Source organism: Zalophus californianus, chromosome 5 (genome assembly GCF_009762305.2).
Source record: "Zalophus californianus isolate mZalCal1 chromosome 5, mZalCal1.pri.v2, whole genome shotgun sequence".
Taxonomy (NCBI): Eukaryota; Metazoa; Chordata; class Mammalia; order Carnivora; family Otariidae; genus Zalophus; species Zalophus californianus.
In genome coordinates, this window is record NC_045599.1 from 63,205,176 (window position 1) to 63,230,910 (window position 25,735).

Here is a 25,735-nt window from a genome sequence, read left to right on the forward strand (position 1 = left end):
CCTGCTCAGCAGGGAGTCTGCTTCTCCCTCTGACCCTCCCCCCTTTCATGCTCTCTCTTTCTCTCTCTCAAATAAATAAATAAAATCTTTAAAAAAAATTAGTTTGTAGGATTCTGCATTATTCATCTGACTTCTCGCCAACCTTCTTTGCTATGTTCTTTTGCTTCCTCATGGGATCTGCAGGTAAACCTGTCACCTCACTTTAAATTGGCTTCCTCGGGCACCTGGGTGGCTCAGTCGGTTAAGTGTCTGCCGTCGGCTCAGGTCATGATCCTGGAATCCTGGGATTGAGTCCCGCATCAGGCTCCTTGCTCTGTGGGGAGCCTGCTTCTCCCTCTCCTTCCCACTTGTGCTCTCTTTCACTATCTCTGTCTCTCTCTCTCTCAAATAAATAAAATCTAAAAAGAAATTTTTTTTAAATTGGCTTCCTCTTCAAGCTCTGCTGTTAATCCCTTAAATTCTGTCAAGGAAAATGTCCCCACCACAGTTCTCCCCAGTCCTAAGGTATTCATAATTATACCTGAGAATGAATTTCTTTGTCTCCCCAACATTCTGTCTAGCAGAATGAATTGCTATTAACTATGCAAATAGTTCTTAATTTGATTTTATTTAAAAAATCATGACTAATTTCTTAAAAGGTATGTTTTAACTCTAACTTTATAAAATACTGAGGCATGAAAATGCAAGATAGTCTGAAATCATAATCTTCAATATTTGTGTTGGGTAATATAGGCTCAGAAAAATGCTCTAAAGTTAGGAACCGAGGAGCATGTTAGGAGAGCTAAATGGCTTATCCTGAATGGCTCACTCCAGCAAAGGCTTTCGCATTTTTTTACTGTGCATTCTTTGGAAGCAGTCAACCTTGCTTTAGTGATACAAGAAGAATTTGGCTGATTTCTAATGATTACAGTCAGGAGTAAAGGTTACGAGTTTAGGCTCTGAGGCAAATGTCTTGGGTTTTATTAGTTGTGTGTCCTTAGGCAAGTCACTTAACCTTTTTGTGCCGCAGTCTCCTCAACTATAAACAGATAATAACAGTAACTGTCCCATAGGGTTGATGAAAGAATTAAATGAATTTAATCCTCATAACAATCTTTTTGGCTGGCTACTATTATTTTATATTGGTACATGTAAAAAAAAAAAACTTAGAGTAGTCTTGGCACATGCTAAGTCATCAATAAGTATTAGCCACAATCATTATGATTATTATTATTACTGTCACCCTTCCCAATAAAGAAAGGACTTTTGCATTTTCAGATAAAAACTCTTATTTTTGTTTTGAGATAGTTGAAAACCATAGTGTTAGGCTGTGGTCCAGAAAGGAATGCTACAATGAAAATTAGTTGTCAATACATCCAATTATCTAAGGTCACCTCCTTCTCAACCATCACCCATCCATCCACCCACCCATCCATCCATCCATCCACCCATCCACCCATCCATCCATCCATCCATCCACCCATCCACCCATCCACCCATCCATCCATCCATCCACCCACCCACCCACCCACCCGTCCACCCATCCACCCATCCACCCGTCCCTCCACCCATCCCTCCACCCATCCACCCATCCATCCATCCATCCATCCATCCATCCATCCATCCATCCCTCCACCCATCCCTCCACCCATCCCTCCCTCCACCCACCCATCCATCCATCCACCCATCCATCCACCCATCCATTCATTCAGTGCTTATTGTGTGCTTACTATGTGCCAGTATTGTAGCTCTGCCATTTACCAGCTGTGGGCACTGGAGCAACTTTCTTTAATGCTCTAAGCTTGATTTTCTTCATCTGAAAAGTGGAATAATACCTGTCTTTGTTGTGGAGAATAAGTTAGAAATTTTTTGAAAGTAATGGCAGAGTGCGTGGCCTATCATAAGTACTCATAAATAAATTGCAATTCTTACAAAAATTAATACATAAAGAGCTTTATCTTGAGACCTTGGTTCTTTCATACAGTTTTTCAAACTATAGATCTTGGTTTATTAGTAAGTGGTAAAATCAGTTTTTAAGTACATCACATGTACTGAAACATTAACTTCACCCATATAAATACCTATAAGTATATTGGTATTGGTTGTGTGTAATACATATTTCTTACTAAGGATTTCAGTCAAAAAAAAGTTTGAAAGCTTTTTAATAGTATATGAACAGTGCTATGTTGGCACCTTTAATTGTCCAGAAGTCAGGACTTTTTGTTTTTTATGAAGCTAGTTCAAACATCTTTACAACATCTTTACCAGCATGTGGCAGAAATAGCACATAGCGGCTTTTTAAATCAATCCACACCAAGCTTGCTTGGTGGTTTGGTGGAGAGGATTAAGACCATTACCTAAAAATAAAATAGGATTACTGGTAGATTGCATTTTTCTATGCTACTTCTGCTCACTGTCAGTCTGTAAAATAAAAAAGCCTTTTATAATGGAGGTAAGTCCTCTGGATGTATGGTGCCTTTGAAACATTCTGCATTCAACCTGCCTCCCCATAGGTGAGGGGAGATCCAGGAGTCTGCTGTTGTCCCTAGTGTATGTACTGACACAGAATGAAGAGAAGAGAGCTGTCACCGATGCCTGGAAATCTAGGTGCATAATTACCATCTTCTCAAGAGAGTTCCTTTGCCCTAAAAACCTCCAATTCCAGCTCATCTGTCTTTAGAGTTTCTTGGGCACACAGGCCTCCTGTCTCTTTTTGCAAATTAAGGGCCCTCAACAGAGCTGCCACATTGGGTGCTAATGAATTCTCTGAGACTAATCTACGCAGTAATGAGAACTGGAATCTGTCACTTACTCTCCCAGGAGGTAACAGTTCACATGCCGTTACATCACCCTATTAAAATAACTTATTGGCTGTGTTGCTTGTCTGCTACCATTCATTAAGAAGGTGTGACCAAAGAGACACATATTTGAACAAATGATGAAATATAATTTGAATTGTTCTCTGTTTTGGATTTATGGCTGAATGCACACATGCAGTAAGTACATTTAAGCATTTTATACAGATCACAGGTACCTTAGGGAAGTGTCAGCACGGTTATGACTTTTCACCAATTAGATGAAAAAGAAGTTAAATAAGAATCTGCATCCCATTCAAAATGTGTGAGGATCTTGTACATTCCATTCTCTGCATTTTTGTCTTCCAGGAGCTATGTGTGTTTCTACCGGAGGCTTTTATTACAGACATAATGTGCTATGCTATGAAATAATTGATAAATCATTGAGAGCTAAATTGGGGTGGATAAATTTAGATGGAGTAATAGGAAGTTGGGTGCAGTTTTTATTGCAAATCCACCAAATTATGTAAACATTTATTTGGTGTTTATTTTTGTCACTATCTCAGTTAGAGTATGGGTTTGACCTTATATGGAGGTTACTTAAGTCCCTGCTCCTCTTTTTGATCTTAGAGGAAATTACTTTGCTTTTTTATTCTCATTTGCTTCATCTGTAGAATGAGAGTGAAATGATATCTATCTTACACTTGAGGTTGTTGGGAGGATTAAATGTGCTAAAATAGCTTTGGCCCATGGTAAGTACTCACTAATACCTATTATTATTATCATAATCACCATCATTATCTAGTCTTCCTCCTCCAAGGAAAAAAATCAGGAAGAGAGGTTTTTTGCACTTCTAGATTTTTTTTTCTTTTGATGCAGCAGTCTGAAAACAGCAACTATAGAGTATAGCTCAAAAAATATTGGAAAGCCAACATCAATGCTTTAGGAAGCTCAGCAGCCCTGTTACCTGCTCTGTAGGCCTATCCTCAAGCACCTTTCTTTGAAGAAGAGCATTTCTTACATGCAGTGTGATGGCTCTACCGGTGATCAGCTGTGTCATTTTAAGCAAGTTTCCTTACCTCTAAGCTTTGTGTTCTTCATCTTTGGAAAGGGGGTGGTAATACCTCCTTCATTGTGTTGTTGCAAAGATTAAGTCAAATGAAATTAACTTTGTAAAACATCTGTCAACACATCTAGCATGTATTTATACCCTCAAAGTATAAATACTCAGTAAACTGCGATTGTTAAGAGTTATTATTACTCCTAATGCCACGGACTACCATCTGTAAGACACAGCTCTGGATTTTTTTCTAACGGCTGTACACATGCAGGCTGTACCCCTTCCACCTTGCCTAGTCTCTCTTTTGTCCTCAAAGCCTGCAATCTCAGGGGACTGCCTGGAAGTGCACTGGTTATAGAACAGAGCTTTTCAAACTAGACCACATCAGACTTAAATAGAATCTGTAACTTTGGCCTCATTCACTCATCCTTCTAGCACACTATACAAAGTAGCCTGTGTTAATGTCCTAGTTGTTTTCTTATTAGATCATTAATTGGATTAAGTATTATTTTAATAATTTTAAAAATAACATTGGGAATCATATTATTGGTGAACAGCATAAACCACTCATAGTCTTTCAAAATTACCATAATTAAAAGGATATTCCAAAGATAACAATCACTTAAGCATAGTTATTTTATAATATGTAGAGAATTTTTTTAGATAATTTTGTACTTTCGGAGTCAAGTTAAATTCATGAATAACTGACAATTAAAATTGCACCCAAATCCTATTTAAAACAAACTGGATTCCTTCTTTTACTTTGGGACTCGGCATGAGTATGTCCTGAGGAGTTTTACAGCCATGTGGTGCATACAAAATGATGTGCTAAATTTTCATTATTTGCCTGAAATATGTCTTCCCAGATTTGTGTTTCTCACAATTATGAAAAATACAGTATAGTTTAGTTAAAAGCAAATTCTTAATAATAATCTTGAAAATACATTTAAAAAGTATCTCCACTTCTCTTCTTGTCTAGCTTCAAATATCTTCAAAAGACAGCTCGCCATCTTTTTTTTAAATTTTATTTTACTATGTTAGTCACCATACAATACATCATTAGTTTTTGATGTGGTGATCCACGCTTCATTGTTTTCATATAACACCCAGTGCTCCATGCAGTACGTGCCCTCCTTAATACCCATCACCGGGCTAACCCACCCCCACCCGCCTCCCCTCTAACACCCTGTTTGTTTCTCAGAGTCCATCGTCTCTCATGGTTCGTCTCTCCCTCCAGTTTCTCCCCCTTCATTTTTCCCTTCCTTCTCCTAGTGTCCTCCATGCTATTCCTCATGTTCCACAAATCAGTGAAACCATATGATAGACTTTCTCTGCTTCACTTATTTCACTTAATATCATCTCCTCCAGTCCCATCCATGTTGATGTAAAAGTTGGGTATTCAGCCTATGGCTGAGTAATATTCCGTTGTATATATATGGACCACATCTTCTTTATCCATTCGTCTGTTGAAGGGCATCTCGGCTCTTTCCACAGTTTGGCTATTGTGGACATTGCTGCTATGAACATTGGGGTGCCTATGGCCCTTCTTTTCACTACCTCTGTGTCTTTGGGGTAAATACCCAGTAGTGCAATTGCTGAGTCATAGGTTAGCTCTATTTTTAATTTTTTGGGGCACCTCCCCACTGTTTTCCAAAGTGGCTGTACCAACTTGTATTCCCACCAACAGTGTAAGAGGGTTCCCCTTTCTCCACAACCTCTCCAACATTTGTTGTTTCTTGCCTTGTCAATTTTTGCCATTCTAACTGGTGTAAAGTGGTATCTTGATGTGGTTTTGATTTGAATTTCCCTGATGGCTAATGATGATGAACATGTTTTCATGTGTCTGTTGGCCATTTGTATGTCTTCTTTGGAGAGGTGTCTGTTCATGTCTTCTGCCCATTTTTTGACTTGATTATTTGTTTTTTGGGTGTTGAGTTTGAGAAGTTCTTTATAGGTCTTGGATACCAGCCCTTTATCTGTAGTGTCATTTTTAAATATCTTCTTCCATTCTGTGGGTTGCCTCTTAAGACGGCTCACCATCTTGAAGTAGAAGACAAAAATACTGATAACAATATGATAACTGCCAAAACTTCTGTTTCCACATCCTGCCATGTAATAAACCCTTGACATACATTAAGTCATTTAATCCTCATATCAACCCTATACACTAGGTGCTATTTTTATCTCCATTTTACACTGCAGGAAATTGAGCCACAGAACAGTCAAGTGACTTGCTGTGGGTCACACAGGAGAGGGCAAGAACCAGGACTCAAGCATCGAGTTTTTACCCTACAAAATCATGTGACTAAAATTTTACATAGCCAGAGCTTTTCATATTTATTAACATCAAACTTACGACCCATCAGTGGGTGGTGAATACCCCTGTTTTGGTATACAGTACTGATATTTAATTCCTAACTAGGGAACAAACAAACAAACACCTTCTTTCCTAAGGATTGGTTTCTCTCAGAATAAGCTAAATTTCTTTCCCTTTGCATGGCCTGGGCTAATTTGCATGATTAGTTTAGATAAAGCAAGCAAGAGAAGATAATTTTTTACATTATAAATTTCTGACTCTAAATTGAGTGGGTTCTTGGTTTTTGAAGGTGACACGCATCCAATTATTTTATTTTATTTTATTTTTTTTTAAAGATTTTTTATTTATTTATTTGAGAGAGAGAGAATGAGAGATAGGGAGCATGAGAGGGAAGAGGGTCAGAGGGAGAAGCAGACTCCCCGCTGAGCAGGGAGCCTGATGTGGGACTCGATCCCGGGACTCCAGGATCATGACCTGAGCCGAAGGCAGTCGCTTAACCAACTGAGCCACCCAGACGCCCATCATCCAATTATTTTAAAAGACCTCTATAGGTCTTCTAGAAAAAGCTGGTTACAGGAATATTATGGTTGACCCCCTAACATGCAGCAACCATATGGTTTTAGAGGTGACCCTAATTCTAGAAGCAGCTTCTGATTCGATTAAGCCAATTACAATAATCTCACCTTCCTTGCGGGTATTGCTGGAAGAACCAGTGTTGAAGCCAATCAGAGTACAACATTCCCCTGGCTGTCATTTGCTCGGGAACGCATAACCTAAATTGGCCCAATCAAACTCAAAGGAGAGACTTAACCAAAGGGTTGAAAGGAGCTACTTTCACTCCCACTGCAAAGAGAGACTTGGGATGAAGTTAAGGTTGTGGACAACAGAGGAAAAAAGGAAAGAACCTGGATGTATGATGACCAGCCTCGAAGGCCACACTACCTTTAATTTCCTCTTGAGGGGGAAAAAATACATTTTTATCAGAGTTTAAGCTTGAGTCTGACTTTCTGTTAATTTGCAGCTCAAGCATGACCAGGAAACACATTTTCACCCCTTAGCACCTGTTCTATAGTCCTGGTTTTAAAGGGGCAATTAATCTGTGTATTTTGAATTACTGATAATTTCGTTCAAACATATGACCGATCCAGATTCCTATCTACATTTATTAAGCACATAATGTAGAAGTTTTCATAAACATTAAAAATATCTTCGCATCAGGACAGGGAAAAAGATATCATCAACCACATTTTCTAGGTCAATAAGTAAAGGTTCAGAGTGGTTAAGTAACTTTCCTCAACTCACACTGTTATTTGTTGGAAAATTCTTACTTGAGCCCAGGTCTTTTGACTCCAGTTTCCAGTGGTGCTATTACTCTGCCACTTTGACTTAGGTGATTCAGGGCAGAAAGGATGGGGATGCATGAAGAACTCTAGAACGTTTCAGTTGGAGACAATTTCTATTCAGGGGATAGACCATTACTTCTCACCTTAAAGATACTCTGTGACATTTTTTTCCCCCGTTATATCTTGTGGAAAATCACCAAAATCATGAGTATAACATTCTATAATTCCATGTAAATTGAAGTAGCAATATCTATTCTGGCATAGTTAACACATTCCTCAAGTTTCTTTCCAGGCACATAATAAAATTATGTGTATATGTATATGAAAAAAATATATGTAATATAAATATATAGATATATATCTGAAGCATATTTAATTTAGCTTTTAATTTCTTTATTGTCTCATGATTCCCCCTGTCTTGGATTTGCTGATTTAAAACATTCTAATGCAGTTCTAAATGGGAAACATTTGTTCCTCAATCTAGGGGTGCGTACTGAATTAGGTTTGGATAACATAGCAAATCAAGATGATTATCCCACATGAGAGTGAAGCAATCCAATATAACGTAATGTCCGTCATAGATGACCAGGTCTCCGTAGGGCTCTATTTGTTGCTTTTAAAAGCCTAACATTCTTTATAGAGTGCTACTGCAAATTCTCTTGATTCTTACGGACCACTTGGTCTAGACGGGTAAAAACTCAAATAGCCAACAATATTCCCTCTGCCTTTCTCATATAGTGCTATTTCCTGAGTGTTTCTTTTTAAAGCCAAGGGAACTTGCATTTGTTGCAGATCCATACCTTAGCATAAAATTAATCTTTACCATTGCCAACAACTGCTGTCCAAGCCCAAGCCCAAGCGTGCCACACACATTGTCCAGAGATATTATAAGCCAAGAGCCGGGTCATAAAGCTGACCAAATACACATCTTGAGGAAGCAAGATAAGTTGACTTTGACCAGTTAAGCTAGCGATGGCTTAACTTCAAGGAGCTCAGTACCCAGGAAGAGGCCATGCAAGGCTGCCCAAAGTGTCTTGGGCTGAAGAGAGATTCCACTGGATATTGATAGATACTATGTTAAAGAGTACGTAGAATTGCCTCAATTTATTCATCCAAAGAACCGTGTGTGTATGTGCGTGTGTGTGTGTGTGTGTGTGTGTGGCATCTTAAAGGATCAGTTATCTACAAAGCACACCTTTTTAAGTGTTGGGCTATGGCATGGCCAAGCTTCATTTGAAATAGGATATCTAAAAACAAAACGAAATGAAATAGGGTATCTTCATGAATAAATAGAATTCAGGGTAGAAAATTTGTTTCTTTTTTAAATTTTTTTTAATTAACATATAACGTATTATTTGTTTCAGGGGTACAGGTCTGTGATTCAACAGTCTTACACAATTCACAGCGCTCACCATAGCACATACCCTCCCCAATGTCCATCACCCAGCCACCCCATCCCTCCCACCCCCCACCACTCCAGCAACCCTCAGTTTGTTTCCCGAGATTAAGAGTCTCTTATGGTTTCTCAAAAATTTGTTTCTTTTTAATTGTGTTTGTTTGGAAGTATTGCTTTGTATCATTATTTAAACTGAAGTAACACTTTGCAAGGCATACAACATTACTTTTTTCCTAAATAATTTCATCGTCACTTCTTTTTTTAATCTCAGGGAAACTCTGAGAGGATAATTAGGACAGTTGTATTCTATTTCACAGCTGAAGAAAGTGATGCAGAGAGAGGATAAATGCCTTTTACACTCAGCACAGGCTAGGTTAGGGCATTGGAAAACTAAGGCCCACAAGCCACATCTGGTCTGCAGCTTCTTTTTATACAGTCTGGAAATTAAGAATTTTTTAAAGGTTTGTTAAAAAAAATAAAAAGAGGAATATTTACTATCTGGCCTTTTACGGAAAAATTATGCCAACTCCCGGACTGGATTATGTTGCAGTAACAAACAAAGTCCATACCTCAGTGGCTTGCCAACACAAATGTCTTTCTTGGGTGATATCACATGCCCAACACAGGCTGTCAGGAGTCTCTGCTTATCCAGATCACTCAGAAACCCAAGCTGACAGAGACTTCATGACATTATGTGCTTCCATGGTCACCACAGTAACTGAAAGGGAGGGAGTGCAATGAGATGAACACTGGCTCTGAGAATTTCCACCTTGGTGTGAAACATACCACTTGTGCTCATATTTTACTGGCCAAGCAAGTCACATGGCCTCATCTTGCTTCAAAGGGGCAGAGAAGTGCTGTCCTACCTTGTGCCTGCAAGAAGGAAATCCAAAAACATTTCGTGAACAACGGCACTAATACAGGGTACATGTATGTGCTTGTACACATGTATGTGTATAGAAAGCTAGTTCAAGAATAAATTAGTTAGATAATAAATTAGAGTCCACATCCTGTGAAACTTGGTTTATTGGTTTATATATCTCTCTAGATATATATAGATATAGTTGTGTGGATATCTCTATAGCATATATTGTTATATAGAGATCTCTATTACATATATGTAGAATTCTTATCCGATATTGAATTCCATATATATCAACATATATATCTCTATATAGATCTATCTAATGAAAAATATTAGTAGTAGAAGGGAACCTACAGTTGATTCTAAGGAAACATAATTTATAAAGGCAGGTGAGGTTAATGGTGACAGATCCAAAGTGTGAAGTTCTTGTAAATTTTTAGTCTCTGGATAATCTCTCAACCATGTCCTTCTTCCTCTACATTAACATTTTTCTTTTTTAAGTAAAAGCCTTATATCAATTTGTAATCATGCTAGATAAACTTTTGTATGATCTCATGTTGGAAACAGTTGCTCTTGTGACAAAGGGAAAGCCACTCCCACCACACATACACACACACACAGTGAAGAACAATCTTCTTGATTTTCTTTCTTTTTTTTTTTTAAGATTTATTTATTTGTCAGAGAGATAGAGAGAGAGCACAAGCAGGGGGAATGGTAGGCAGAGGGAGAAGCAGAATCCCCGCTGAGCAGGGAGCCTGATGTGGGACTTGATCCTAGGACCCTGGGATCATGACCTGAGCCGAAGGCACATGCTTAATCGACTGAGCCACCCAGGTGCCCCTATTCTTGATGTTCAAGAGACATTATGAATTTTCAGCATCCTTACTGCATGCCTGCGTGCATAAGGCCAAACTAGAGTCTGAAATAATCCCATACCTGAGAGCACGCTGGCCACACCTTTCTTGGCTCAGTGGCAAAGCAAGGAAATTGTGCATGATTAAGAACTGAAGAAGTTGTTTTATTCCTCTTCACGTATGCTTCCTTCCTTCAGTCAGAGATTATTGGTGGGTTTGCTTTTTGTGTCTTTACATCTTTGACCCTTTTCTCTTTACTTAGGAAGGACCACATGAGAGAAACATAAATTGCAAGTTTTTCTAACTGTACACGAGGCTGTTCCATCGATGTGTACTTTATCACTGGAGAGTATTACTGCCAAAATGGCAAGTTTCAAAAATAGCGAATTACTGGTGAGAGGAAAAACCCCGAAAAGGTACAATTTTTCTTCAGAAGAATGAATCACAATATTTAAAGAGAAGAGATCTTATAAAAAAGCACCAACTGAAGATTCTAAGCCTGTCTTCCATCTATGTTTGGGGAATGGTTAATAGCAATGTGTGGGAGGAAAAGCAAAAATGGAGAGCAGAGGTTTTCTTTGCTTTTTGTAAAAAAAAAAAAAAAAAAAGGAATGTTCGAGGAAAGTATGTGTGGGGCAGGAAGGGGGAGAGCAGTGGTTCCTGTGAGCCAGAGGAGACCTGGTGAAACCAAAACTGCAGTTCAGTGGCATCACACGTGAGAGAGAGTACATAAACTAAATTGTCGTTTATTTTTTTAATTTTATTTTATTATGTTATGTTAGTCACCATACAATACATCATTAGTTTTTGATGTAGTGATCCACGATTCATTGTTTTTGTATAACACCCAGTGCTCCATGCAGTACGTGCCCTCCTTAATACCCATCACCAGGCTAACCCATCCCCCCACCCCCTCCCCTCTAGAACCATCAGTTTGTTTCTCAGAGTCCATAGTCTCTCATGGTTCGTCTCCCGCTCCGATTCCCCCCCCCTTCATTTTTCCCTTCCTTCTCCTAATGTCCTCCATGCTATTACGTATGTTCCACAAATCAGTGAAACCATATGATAATTGACTTTCTCTGCTTCACTTATTTCACTTAGCATAATCTCCTCCAGTCCCATCCATGTTGATGTAAAAGTTGGGTATTCAGCCTTTCTGATGGCTGAGTAATATTCCATTGTATATATGGACCACATCTTCTTTACCCATTCATCTGTTGAAGGGCATCTCGGCTCTTTCCACAGCTTGGTTATTGCAGACATTGCTGCTATAAACATTGGGGTGCATATGGCCCTTCTTTTCACTACCTCTGTGTCTTTGGGGTAAATACCCAGTAGTGCAATTGCTGGGTCATAGGGTAGCTCTATTTTCAATTTTTTGAGGCACCTCCCCACTGTTTTCCAAAGTGGCTATACCAACTTGTATTCCCACCAACAGTGTAAGAGGGTTCCCCTTTCTCCACAACCTCTCCAACGTTTGTTGTTTCTTGCCTTGTCAATTTTTGCCATTCTAACTGGTGTAAGGTTGTATCTCAGTGTGGTTTTGATTTGAATTTCCCTGATGCCTAACCCTAACCAAAGAGGTAAAGGATCTATACTCTAGGAACTATAGAACACTCATGAAAGAAATTGAAGAAGACACAGAAAGATGGAAAAACATTCCATGCTCATGGATCGGAATAATAAACATTGTTAAAATGTCTATGCGACCCAGAGGAATCTATACCTTCAACGCCATCCCGATCAAAATTCCAATGACATTTTTCAAAGTGCTGGAACAAACAATCCTAAAATTTGTATGGAATCAGAAAAGACTCCAAATTGCCAAGGAAATGTTGAAAAAGAAAAACAAAGCTGGGGTCATCACGTTGCCCGATTTCAAGCTATATTACAAAGCAGTGATCACCAAGACAGCATGGTACTGGCACAAAAACAGACATATAGACCAGTGGAACAGAATAGAGAGCCCAGATATGGACCCTCAACTCTATGGTCAAATAATCTTCGACAAAGCAGGAAAAAATATGCAATGGAAAAAAGACAGTCTCTTCAATAAATGGCGCTCGGAAAATTGAACAGCTATGTACAGAAGAATGGAGCTCGACCATTCTCTAACACCCTACACAAAGATAAACCCGAAATGGATGAAAGACCTCAACGTGAGACAGGAATCCATCAAAATCCTAGAGGAGAACATAGGCAGTAACCTCTTTGACACTGGCCACAGCAACTTCTTTTGTGATACATCTCCAAAGGCTAGTGAAACAAAACCAAAAATGAACTTTTGGGACTTCATCAAGATAAAAAGCTTCTGCACAGCTGAGGAAGCAGTCAACAAAACAAAGAGGCAACCCACAGAATGGGAGAAGATATTTGCAAATGATACTACAGATAAAGGGCTGGTATCCAAGATCTATAAAGAACTTCTCAAACTCAACACCCAAAAATCAAATAAGTCAAAAAATGGGCAGAAGACATGAACAGACACTTCTCCAAAGAAGGCATACAGATGGCTAACAGACACATGAATAAATTGTCATTAAAAAAAAAAAAATGTTTTGGGAGCCTGCGTGGCTCAGAGGGTTAAGCGTCTGCCTTCGGCTCTGGTCATGATCCCAGGGGCTCCCTGCTCAGCGGGGAGTCTGCTTCTCCCTCTACCCCTCCCCCCACTTGTGCTCTTGCTCTCTCTCATGCTGTCTCTAAAGTAAATAAATAAAATCTTTTTAAAAAAATTTAAAAAACTCTTTTCCTCTCCACAGAGGAAAATTAAATTTAAGGTTCCTTGCTGAATCATTTCCATCAGCTAGGGTTCAACTCGTATCACTGATACCCATCTCAGTTGGCTTCTCTGTGTTTTTCCATCTTTTCTCTGGAAGTCTCTGTATTTCCACCGAGCTTCTTCTGGAATTAACCTGTGCTACCAAGAAATGTGATTCAACTGCTTTTTAAAGCCCCTAGTTTCCATCTTGAAAGAGAAAATATAAAAACAAAGAATGTCATAGCTACTAGCTCAGTTTCCAAGGAATCTGGATGTCAGCAAGTTAGAGAATAAATTGGGGAAGGTATTTGATCACACAATATGCAAAGTCATGAAGAAACCCCAGAGAAAATGGGACCTTTCTTTTTAAGGAGTACGAACATCCAGTCATCAAGGCTACATTTTAGTTAATGATTATGTCCACTGAAATGATAAGAGTTGGAAGAATTATTTTATATGACTTTGTTGGCTTATGAAAACAAACAACTTGAAAATACTGTAAGTACTCTAAAAGGAGGCAATAATATTTTTAGTATTTAATTAACTTCAAAGAGAAAAGAATTTAAGATTCTCAGCTATTCACCAATGAAATTATAGATTATCTGATTCTCTATGAAATTATGATAATGGTAAAGGAGCTTACATAAAATCATCCCCACATATTTAAACCCTCCTTATTTGTGTAAATTTAAGTGTGTGTGTGTGTGTGTTTGTGTGTATATATATATATACACACACACATATATACACATATATATAATGTATATATGTATGTATATATATGTGTGTGTGTATTCATATATACATATAGATGTAAAAACGTAGGTCATATTTGGCATGAATTTAAACTTATTCCAAAGAAAATATTCAAATATATGTCATTCGATTTCAGAAAATGAAGTCTTAAGCTTTACCTCTTACAAGCTTTATATTTTGGTGGGTCATAGTTAATCACCAAAGGGTTATTATTCTATGCATACTGTAATTAAAAATAAATAGATCTCTAAGCCACTTAGTCCCCAACTGTGCCAGATGAGGCAAACATTTCCCTTCTGTAAAAATAAATTTCTAATTTTGAAGCATTAGTTGAGCCTCCCATCAAGGAATTCTGTGATGTCTGTTCATTTATCTAAGATATTTTTTCACACTTATGAATATTTATAAGCTGCAGGGTTCAATTGAGCATTATAAGAAGTGAGAGGTAGTGTCTTCCAGATGTAAAGGGTGCTTTTAATTCTATTGGTTCTTCAGATACTCACTGGCATCTTGTCACGCTTGAATGAACCATTCAAAATAGAGCTGCCATCTAACTGAAGTACCTGAAGTGCAAAAATGAGAGGAGAATTTAATGAAGCATAAATTGTCTGTTCAGTTGGAGGTACAGACCCCTTTCCTGGAGCACAATTAAATAAAACATAATGGAGGTTTCTACTCATCAACCCCCAACCACCTTCTGTTTTGCAGATAGGAAGCTCACGAGATCAATTAATGTCTTGACTGTGAAGTGTGGTGTATGGACAGCAAATGTATTCTGTGTGTGTTGGGGTGTGTGTGTGTGTGTGTGTGTGTGTGTGTGTGTGTGTGTGTTTATAATCAAGATTCTTCAGGTATAAGATACTTGTGTTCAGTGCTGGTGGGGGATACTCAGATTAATCAAAATGGTCCCACTACCTATAGGAAACAAGTCCTTATCAGGTATCAATGAGCTTATTTTAACAAAAGAATTATTATGCAGTCCTCCAGGTTAAGGTTATGAAAGCCTATTGGGATTTGGAGTGATGGTAGCTCTAGTGGTTCAATGGAAAAAAACCCAGCTCTCTCTGAGATAGTGCCCTTTCTCCTGGTTGTGAGCTATATTGAATTTCTCAATCTTATGATATGTCCGTGGGGTGACTATGGGCATGAAAGTCATTGGCTTAGTCATTAGGGGGGAGGAAGCAGGGGACAGTAGGAGGATTAGCAACAGTCAATACACCCTCTCACCACTTATAATTCTATAGGAACCAAGAAGTTCAGCAATTGGAAATGGCAAGTGGCTGAAAAACCAACCAAATTCAGAAAATGAGAATGGCAACTAAAAGATCTAAAAATCCACCAAGAATACACTATTCATGTATCCCTTATTTTAGAAAATATTTATTAAGTAGCTATGTATGTGAAGCATTTTGGCCCGTAGTCACTGAGTGTATAGTAATGAGTAAGACTGACATGGTTCCTGCCTTTTTGTCACTTATAATCAAGTGGTAAATGATTGACTATTTATGCCAAGAAGCTTTATCACCTAACGCTTTTCCTTGTACCATTACAAGAGCTCTAAGATCCAATTTAGCCCATCATTCATTGCATTTAGTTGTTATGTTAGACTCATTTAATCTGGAACAATTCTTCAGGCTTCCTTTCATTTTCTTGACCTTGACTCTTCAAAAAATATTATTTTGTAGAATGTTCCTTAATTTTGATTGTCTCATGTTTCTTTATGATTAGAATCAGGTAAACCTTTGTGGGGAGATATTTCACAGAAGTGATGTTGTGTCCTTCTCAGGGCATCATGTCAGGAGGGAGACACATTGCACTTTTGGAAAACTAAATACGCCGTAGTTTTGTCTTGTTTTGTTTTTTTATCTTTTCACTCTGTAATTTTCCCCTTAACTTCTTCCATCATCATACTTTAGATATCTATCTTACTACTGTGTATTTAGTCTGAACATTCCCTCTAGACTCCAGACCTGTAAATACAATTGCTTATTTGACAGCTGATTTAAAAACTTAACATACTTAAAATACCTGAGATTAAATTCATGATCTTCAGCTAAGGAGTCATACAGGCCTCACCATCCAATCAAATTGTAAAAGTGATCCGTGATGTTTCCTTCTTCCTTACCTCCCCCAATTCAAATCTGTCATCAAGTTCTGTCAATTTTACCTCTTAAATATCTCAAATCATAGCTCATTTCTCTCATTCTTTACTCACAAGATTCTAGTATGAAGACTGTTCCTCCCACCAAGTCTACTGGCAAAATCTACTGGCTATCTTCCTATATTCATGCTGGTGCCTTCTAGACTTACCCCGTATTGAAAATAGGGTGGTATTTTCAAAATGTTATTCCTGGTAAGTCACTCTCCCGCTGCCTTCCCCCACCCCTCCCCAAATTCCCTCTAATTGCTTCTTGTTTCTGTTAGGATAAAGACTAGAACATTTCAGTCTCTTAAAGCTCTACATAGTCAAACCTCTGCACGCCTCTCTGCCCCATCTCCAACCGTCATCTCCCTCAATTTATGCCACTTATAAGGCTCTACTAGTCTGAAGTCCCTAAAGCAATACTTGGCACGTGGCCTGTGCACGTGCTGTTCACTTCATCTAAACCACACCTCTTCCACTCATTTAGTTAATCCTCGTTCATGCTGTAGATCTCACATTCGAAGAAACCCTTTCTGACCACCTCAGTCTAGGTCAGATTCTCTTGTTGTATGCTTTTATAAAACACATTCCTTAGAAGGAGAGCACTTATCTCCACTTGTAGTTTTACATTATGTATTGTGATTGTTGGAACAGTATCTATCTTACCAAGCAGTGTATAAACAACACAGGGGCAAGAATTGTATTTGATTTTGCTCACTTTCCTATCCTAATACCTAGAGCACTTAGCACAGCACCTAGCATATAACAGGTGGTCTATACATGTTTGTTGAGTGATTGAGTAACTTAAGCTGTAAAGGTTTGCCGTACAATTCAATGGAATAAGCAATGAAATAGACATAAACTGAGACAGTCTATTGGGGCTATACTTCTTCCTTAAGAAAAACAATGTGCCTTTGTAACTTCTGGATCACCAACCTGAAATATCTATTGGGGCACACCATCACACAGCCACAAAGTATCCTTTTTATCATGAGTATTGAGTGTTTCTAAATTTTTTTGGAGGTCCTGAAATATACTAAACTTATTATTCATTTGAATTCCTCAGGAAAAAAATTTGTTATCTTTAAATAGGCTCATAAACCTAATGTTCAAGTTATCAACAAAAATGAACAAAGCAAAGATGATATATTTATATCCACAATTTTTTTCAGGTAAGTGAATGGCTCTCTCTTTTCTCAGTCTCAGTCATGCACTGTTTTATGTGTCATTTTGACTGGGCTAATGCATGCCCAGATAGCTGGTGAACATTCTGAGGCGTGTCTGTGAGGGTTTTCTGGAAGAGATTAACATTTGAATCATGAGGTTAAATAAAGAAGATCCACTCTCACCAATGTGGTTAGGCATCATCCAATCCTTTTAGGACCTGAGTAGAACAAAAAGGCAGAGGAAGAGCAAATTCTCTCTTGTTGTGCTGGGACACCCATCATCTCCTGTCCTAGAACGTTGGAGCTCCTGTTCTATGGCCTTTGGACTCTGGGACTTACACCAGCAGCCCCCCTTCCTGCTGTTCTTTTCAGCCCTTTGTCCAACATGGGGATTTACATTATCAGCTCCCCTGCTGCTCAGGCCTTCAAACTCAGCGTGAATTACACCACCACCTTTCCTGGGTCTCTACCTTACAGAGAGCAAATTGTGTGACTTACTAACCTCCAGAACAACATAAGCCAAGTCCTACATATATATTTCCTATTGGTTTTCTTTCTCTAGAGAACTCTGACTAATAATACATGCCAGTCTCTGCATTGGCAAAACAGCCCAATGGTATTAACTTCTGGAGATTCTCTCAACACAGCATCCATCAAGCCTACATATTAGTTTGATTACAGTTTCATTCAGCTAATCTGTTTCTCTGTGATCTGTGTAGATCTTCAGTCAAAATGTAGCTAAGGTTATTTTGCTACAATGAAATTTTGTTATCATAAGGTTAGGCTAGGATCAAGACTTGTTGAGAAAAGAGAAGAGGAAAGTTGTTGCATGCATGCTGTTCATAAATTTTCAGGACAGTAATTTTATTTGGAGACACCATCTATCCTAATTGCGTGGAGAAATGGATAGTGTTAACCCACCTCAAGCAACATACACAGTTGTGTTTAAAATCAGTCTTGGTGAATCAGATTGTTTTTGAGATTACAAATTGTGTTTGCTATTTAGAGTAATACTACCACAAACTCTTACCTGTGATTAGTCTGGAGGGTGGCACTCAATATTTATGTATCTGAGATTTTTGTCATTTTCATATAATATGAGTTTTAATAATGAATATGCAATACTTTTTAATTTGGTTAAAAAAAACCCCACAATTTTTAAAGGACTTGTTTGCGAATCTTTTTAAAACTCAAAATTTCATCTTTTGCTTCCACTTATAGTTTAGTAAGTCACAAGTTTGTCATTTCTAACAATGAGAACAGTCCAGATAACTTACACAATTTTGGTATTTAAAACTAATCAGAGTACTGAAGATGTAAGAAAGCTAAATGAACTAAAATCCAGAAAGTAATTAACCATTCCCAGGAAAGAAGAGAGATCTGTGGCTACTTTAATGTCTAATGCACAGTGGGAAAAGAAGTCTGCCACAGAATGGAGTGACACAAAAACAGCCAAACTTTCAACAACCTTTTAGCAGCTGCATGTGAGCTGGTGGGACAGATTAGGATCTCAAGGAGTCCAAACCCAGAGCAAGTCTCCCTTCGCCTACCTACCACCTCATTCCCACAGGTTTCACTGAGTCGTGGGGTAAAACACTGAAGGCTGCAATCAGGGCAGGAGAATGAGGAGAAATGCCTCCGAGGATCTCCAGGCCTTCCTTGAGAGCATGGTAACACCTGCTGAAGGCTGCGAGCAGGGCAAGAGAGTGGAATCTCTTCAAGACTTTTAAGGCCTCCATTGAATGCATCATCTTGGCCCTCCCAAGGCTAAGACAAGAAATTTCCTGGGATACAGAAGGCCAATAACAGCCCTAGTGAGCAAAGGGAACTCTTTAGACTCCCCAAAACTGGCTTTCACAAGCTGTAAAGCAAAGAGATACAACCCACATTCAAAGAGGTAGAAGCTAGGCTATAGAGTGCAAAAATCTCTAGAGCTTTGTGACGGCTCAGATCTCAGGTCCTACTGAAGGGAAGGTCCTGATTCCTCCATCAAGTCATTTGAGTCCAGTGGTGAACTAAATAAGTACAGCTGTAACAAAGCCAAGACCCAACTAATCTGTAAAGTAGATTGACTCAGTCTTTATACTGGTGGGATGACAGAAATAGGGCATGCCTTTTTCTAGAGGTAAATATTTCTTCAGTTTCCACTGTTCCTATATGCACAATAGTAGGCGCACAGTAAAAAAGTTTGGGTTCTGCTAAGTGGTAAAAAACTTGGGGCCACAGTCAAGAGGAGAAAAGAATCAGATGGTCAATAGAATCAGATGCAAAGTCAGCCAAGTGTAAGATAATATCAGACAGGGACTTTAATTTTGCTATGATAAATACACTGAAGGATCTAGCAGAAAGACAACAGTATTTTATTTAGTTTGGCCTGTTTTTGGTATTGTATCATATAAATGATAAGCAATACTTGACTTGCTATTTTTGTTTAATGTTATGGTTCTGTGATTTATTCACATTGTTGCATGTAATCATAAACTTTTTTTTTTTTTTTACTGGTGTACAGTATATCATTGTAAGACTATACTATAATTAATTTATCCATTCAGTTGTCAGCATACACTTAAGTTTCTAAGTTTTTAGTACTACAAAGATTGTCATGATGCACATTCTTGTATAGATCCCAGTATACATACTCAAGAGTTTCTCTACAGACTACATAGGAGTAGAATTTTACTAGACAGTGCATTTTTCCCCCACAGTAGTTATACCAGCAGACAATGAGTCTCTATTTCTATATTGTCACCAACACCCAGTGTTCTCAAACTTTCTAATTTTTGCCAATTGGTGGATTTTAGGTGGGATCTCATTGTGATATTAAGCTGCATCTAATTAATTTCTCCTGAGAATCTTTTCAAATGCTCATGGGCCATTTGTGTTTTCTCTTTTGTGAGAAACTTAATTTTGTCCTTATTAATTCATGGGAATTACTCCTATATTCTGCAAACAGATCATTCTGTCATTTTTCTATATGTTGCAAATCTTTCTCACTTCTCTATATATTCTAAACTCCACAGTACATTGCTATTACTTTTGCGGTTAACATTCAGTTGTCTTAACATATAAAAAATGAGAAAAAAAATGTATTTTATATTCACCATTCTTGACAGACCTCATTCCTTTGTAGAGATCCAGATTTTATTTTGATTTCATTTTCCTTCAGTCTGAAGAATTTCCTTTAACATATTTGATAGTTTTAGATCTACTGATAATGAATTCTCTCAACATTTATTTGTTAACAGTCTATTTAATCTTGCTTTTTGAAATGTATCTTCACCAGATGTAGAATTCTGTGTTGATAGTTCTTTCTTTCAGGACTGTACAGGTATAGCTGAACTGTTCATTGCCTTATACAGCATTTGACCAGAAGTCTGCTGATCTTCATACCTCTATTTGTAACGATCTTTTTTTTTTTTTTTTTCCCTTTTAGCCCTTTACAGACGTGTCGCTGCCTTATGGAATTTGTGGTTTCTGCTGACAAATCTGGGATCATTTACATTGTTTTTCTGCCGTATGTCATTTTCTCTAGATTCTTTTAAGTTTTTCTCCTTCTCACCGATTATCGGCATTTGATTATGAGATGCCTTGTTTGGGTTTTCCTTGTTTCTTCTGCCTGGAGGTAATTAGATTATTTGATCTGTGGCATTCTAGTTTTCAACACATTTGAAAAATGTTATCTTTATTGCTTGAAACATTTTTCTGTTCTCTTTTCTCCCGTTCTTCAGGGACTGTAATTCTGTGTATGTTAGACCTGTTGATATTGTCCCACAGCTCAGTGAGATTCAACTTATTAGTTTTAGTTCTCTCGCGCGCACGCTCTGCTTCATTTAGGATGATTCCTATTGCTGTCACTTGAAGTTTCCTGAGATTTTCTTCTGCAGGATCTAATCATCCATTAATCCCACCCATGATTTTCTTTTTTTGTTTATTTCCAATACTCTAGTTTTCATCTCTTTGAAGCCTAGTTGAGCATTTTTATATCTCCTTTTTCTCTTATTGTCATGTTCATGTTTCCTCCACCTTGTTGAATATGCAAGCATATTGAAAATGGTTGTTTTAAATGGCTTGGTATGTATGTTAATCCCCTCATCTCCATTACTTAATGTGTTTGTGTCCATAATTAATATATTTCTCCTAGTTATTGATCATATTTTCCTACTTCTTTTCATGATTGGTAACTTTTGATTGGATGACAGATGTTATGAATTTTACATTACTGTCTGCTGGATTTTGTTGTTTTCCTTTAAGGAGTATGTTTCTGGCTTGCAGTTAAGATACTGGAAATTGGCTGGGTCCTTTCTAGTCTTGCTTTTAAGCTTTATTAGGGCATGTCTAGAGCAACCTTTTAGTGTAGGGCTAATTTAGTCCCATGCCTAAGGCAATATCCTTCAGAGGACTCTACCCAAGGCCCTGTATACTACAAGACCATTCTACTCTAACTGGTAAAAACTAGAAATGTTCCCAGCCTGGTGTGAGCTCTGGCGGTTGTCTAGCTTACTACTTCGTAGAGGTTCTTTACCAGGTCTTGATTGTTTTCCTTTCATGGTTGTGTACCTCAGTACTCAGCCCAAGACTTAAGGGGACCCCTCTATAGATTAGAGAGTTTGCTCTCTCTCACTTTCTCTCACTCCTCGTTTCTCTCTGTGCGTTTCCTTCCTTTGGTACTCTGTCCCATTAATTCTAACTTCCTTGGCTTTCCCAAGCTCTGCTGTCTCTGTCTCCCCAGCTGAGTGAAACCTGCGTGCTTTATACATTCCACATTGTTCCATACTGTGGCCTGCAGACTATCTCCATGCAATAAGTCCTCCACTCTGTTGCCCTTCTCTGAGATAATGGTCCTGTGATTTTTCTTGTCCAAGGTCTGAAAATTATTCTTTCACATCTTTTGTTAGGATTTCTAGTTGTTTAAGAGAAAGGGACTTACCTGGTTCCTATGACTCCTTTATGGCTGGAAGCAGAAGTCTATTCTTGTTTTCTGACGATTGAAACTCCTGCATGAAAATTGTAGTGAGTGGGCAGATGCTCCGTGCAGAGAATGACCAGAGTTTCCTTCTTCAGCTGTGCTGGGCCAGAACCCGAGGCTTGTTCCTGATCAGCTGCTCAGAGCTGTGCCCCCACTTGACTGGCACATTCTACACTCAAGCTGCCCCAAAGGTGCCACCATTCCCCTACCGTGCAGCCGCCACCTCTTCCCACTTACCTGCCATGATGACCGCATCCTCGCTGCAGGGGCCCCACAACCACTGCCAGGCCTGCAGAACCGAAAAGGTGGACGAATTTGCTTCAGGATATCAGTAAAGCTGCTCCTAATGATGGGAATGTGGGCTGACTGCAATGGATTGTGTGCAACACACCTAGATCGTGTGTGAGTCTATCACTGCTACAACTGTAAAGTGATCCACTGATGAAAAGGACCCCCATTTGTTTGACTTTCTTGCGACGCATGATCTAAATAAGCAGGTAAAATCCATTTAATAAATGGATGATTGTGTAATAAACGTAGGCAAGACAGGGGTTCCCAAATCTGGCATCACAGCCTCTATGTTTGACAAGCACACCCTGGGAGACAGTGGTACTGAGCGTGCATGGAGCCTCCGGCAGCCTTCCTCATCACCAGTGGGAACAACTCCCCATGGTGAATAACACCGTGCACTTACACGTGTCGCCTGCGCACTTTCTGGAAGCCTCACCAAAACAGCCACCTCTGCTTTCTTCGTACCTTTGCACCATTCCATTCAATAAAGTATTTTGGTATTAAAAAATAAAAGTTACTAACTTATCTATGAAAAAATGTTAAATTAGTAGCAAAGGTTAAAAACTTGTATATAGTAGTTGGTTATTGGCAGAGAAAAATTTCATCTGTGCATCCCGATTTCTAACCCGACCTGTTTTTTTTTTTTTCAATAAACTAAGTAAAATTATTTCAGAATTTCTCTTTGAGGTCAGTTTCAAGGACTAGGTTTTTTTCTCTTTAGTATTTTAAATATTTAAAAGTATAAGCTAGTTTTGGATGTTTTAGACTTCTGTTCAATACAAATTATTTTGTATCGAATACATTTTCTTTGTGTTCCTTATTAGATTCTTCCAGGTTTTATTTCCTTATCATGAATGTTTAACTTACTAAATTCCCTCACTCCATGTTAATTTGCTTTCTAAGAACTTATTAGATAGGCAAGAAGCCTTTGAGCCTAATAATAGGTCATTCTTGGAAACAGGAAGCAAACCTGTGCCAAAATTAAACAGTCCCAAACACCAAAGGTTCAAGGTCGGTTTGAAACAGAAACCACAAATTTTGATTGGATCTAAACTTGGCAGTATAACACTCACGTGGTTTGTTTCTAGTATTATATAAAGGAGATATATATACACAGTCTAACAAAGGGAGATAGGAAAACCAGTTTAAACTAGCAGAACATTCAGGAAAGTATTAAGAACTCAGATCTGGTGTAGTGAACATGGATCTGGAGCCCCTGAGTCTCACGGTCTGTCACTAACACACCTAGAGTAAGTGAACAGAAGGATAAATGCTTTTGGAGAAATCAACTATCTTTTCTGAGGTGAATGAATGGCAGATAGCACTATGCCAGGAACACATTCCTCAGAGAGAAAGTTTAAAACTAAGAAGTGAGAGTTCAAAAGATAGAGTTTAATCATGAAAAAATTGCTTTCAGAATTCCCATTTTCTTAATTTATATGATATGGTTAACTGGGCCAACATCCCCTCACCTGGGTAGTATCAGGAGTCTAGGAAAAGCAAAAAGATGTTTGTGAAGTGTTTTCAAGTCACTAAAAAGACAGTGGAAATATACATTAAAATACTTTACTTTCAAAGTGCAGCTATGAAAGAAACTATCATGTAGCTGGAAACTGGTTTTTCATTGTCAGTAGATCTCATGGAATATTGCTATTGAATTTGCTAGCACTTCACTGAGTTTCTTGAAGGCCTCACAGATTCAAAAATACAGACCGTAACATTTGTTAAACTTTTTTTTTTTTGGTACTGTGAAACGCAATGAAAAAAAGTATAAAACATAAACCCAATGAATGATTATAAGACAAAATATCCTAGAACTATCATATAGAGGTCAAGAAATAGAACAATGTCAGCAACCCACAAGCCCTCCCCAAGGCCTATGCCATATCGAGTTTTTCATTAAAATAACGCCACAGTGTTTTTGGAGGATAAAAACACTATAAATCGTGTCTTCAAAAATTAACATCCCATGTAAATGGCATATTCCAGACACGTTTGAACAGTCCTGGTAAATTCAAACCAACAAGCCAAGATTTATATTTGGTTCAAGTGAAACATTTCAAGACAGGAGTTAGAGATAATAAATACAGTCAGCATCCACCAGAAAACTCAGCTTTGCCCTAGTGGTGCCTTGCCTCGCGGTATTTACCCTGTTCGGATCTGAGACTCACCTGTGGGCTTTTCTCTGTGGTCTGAAAAGCTAGTTCCCTGAAAGAGAAAACAGGCACATATTTAAGATCTGCAGGCCCAATCTGTGTAGGAGTGGATTACTGTTGGCCTGCTCTGGCATTCATGTTTTAGGATAAAGGAAGAACTTGTCTTCCTCACACAAAATTTACTTTGTGTTTTTGCTTCTGTCTTTCCCAGGGCCCAAGGCTTCTTCTCAATTGGAAACTGTTTCTGGCAGCATGTATGTGGTAAGTCTTGCGTAGCTAGAGATTCTTCAGAAATGGATTCCAAGACAGTTTCTTTTCAATTAGCAATAATCACGCCTCGGATAAATCTCATTGGCTACGATACTGCCACTGCGCAAAGCTTGACAGTTTCTTTTCAAAAGGGGCCATGTCCCGACTATCTGTAATGCCTCCTCCCCTCCCCCCCTCACCAATCTTCATTCGGGTGTTTTGAGATGAGCGTGGGTTTGTGAGATTTTGCATGCGGGTTTTGTTAGACTTTTGATGGGAACAATGCCACGGCTGGATGCAGTTGCCAGGTGAATAAACTCAATGTCTCTCTGTATAGCTTTATCAAGGGAAGCAGAAAGAGTGGATGGGGTTCTACTTGTGTAGAACCAACAGCTTCTGAGCGGCTCAGATCCTGGAACTGCTTCTTGTCCCAGCACAGTGGGTATTGGAAGTTTCTTGACTAGGATAGCATTGACTTGCACGCCAGATTCTTGTGTCCTTACTCTGTTATCTAATCAACTGCTGCTCAGCTTCCTTGTCCAGATGTTTTCCTCACCACCTTGCCTGGCCCTCTGGGTCCCCGCGGGATTGCATCCTGCCCATCTTCTGATGTCTACCACTTGCCTGCACTTGCGATCTGT

At 38.6% G+C, this 25,735-nt stretch overlaps 1 protein-coding gene and 1 pseudogene across 1 annotated transcript in view; one reads left to right on the top strand and one right to left on the bottom strand.

Annotated features, from left to right (window-relative positions):
• XRCC4 (X-ray repair cross complementing 4) overlaps positions 1–22,558 on the top strand; it is a 285,081-nt gene extending 262,523 nt beyond the window's left edge. The window contains exon 9 of the mRNA XM_027606568.2: positions 22,494–22,558. The gene's annotated coding sequence lies outside the window, so the exon portion shown is untranslated. The remainder of the gene's footprint in view (positions 1–22,493) is intronic.
• A 2,561-nt stretch (positions 22,559–25,119) lies between these two features.
• LOC113929976 lies at positions 25,120–25,226 on the bottom strand (annotated as a pseudogene).
• Between the last annotated feature and the right edge of the window lie 509 nt (positions 25,227–25,735).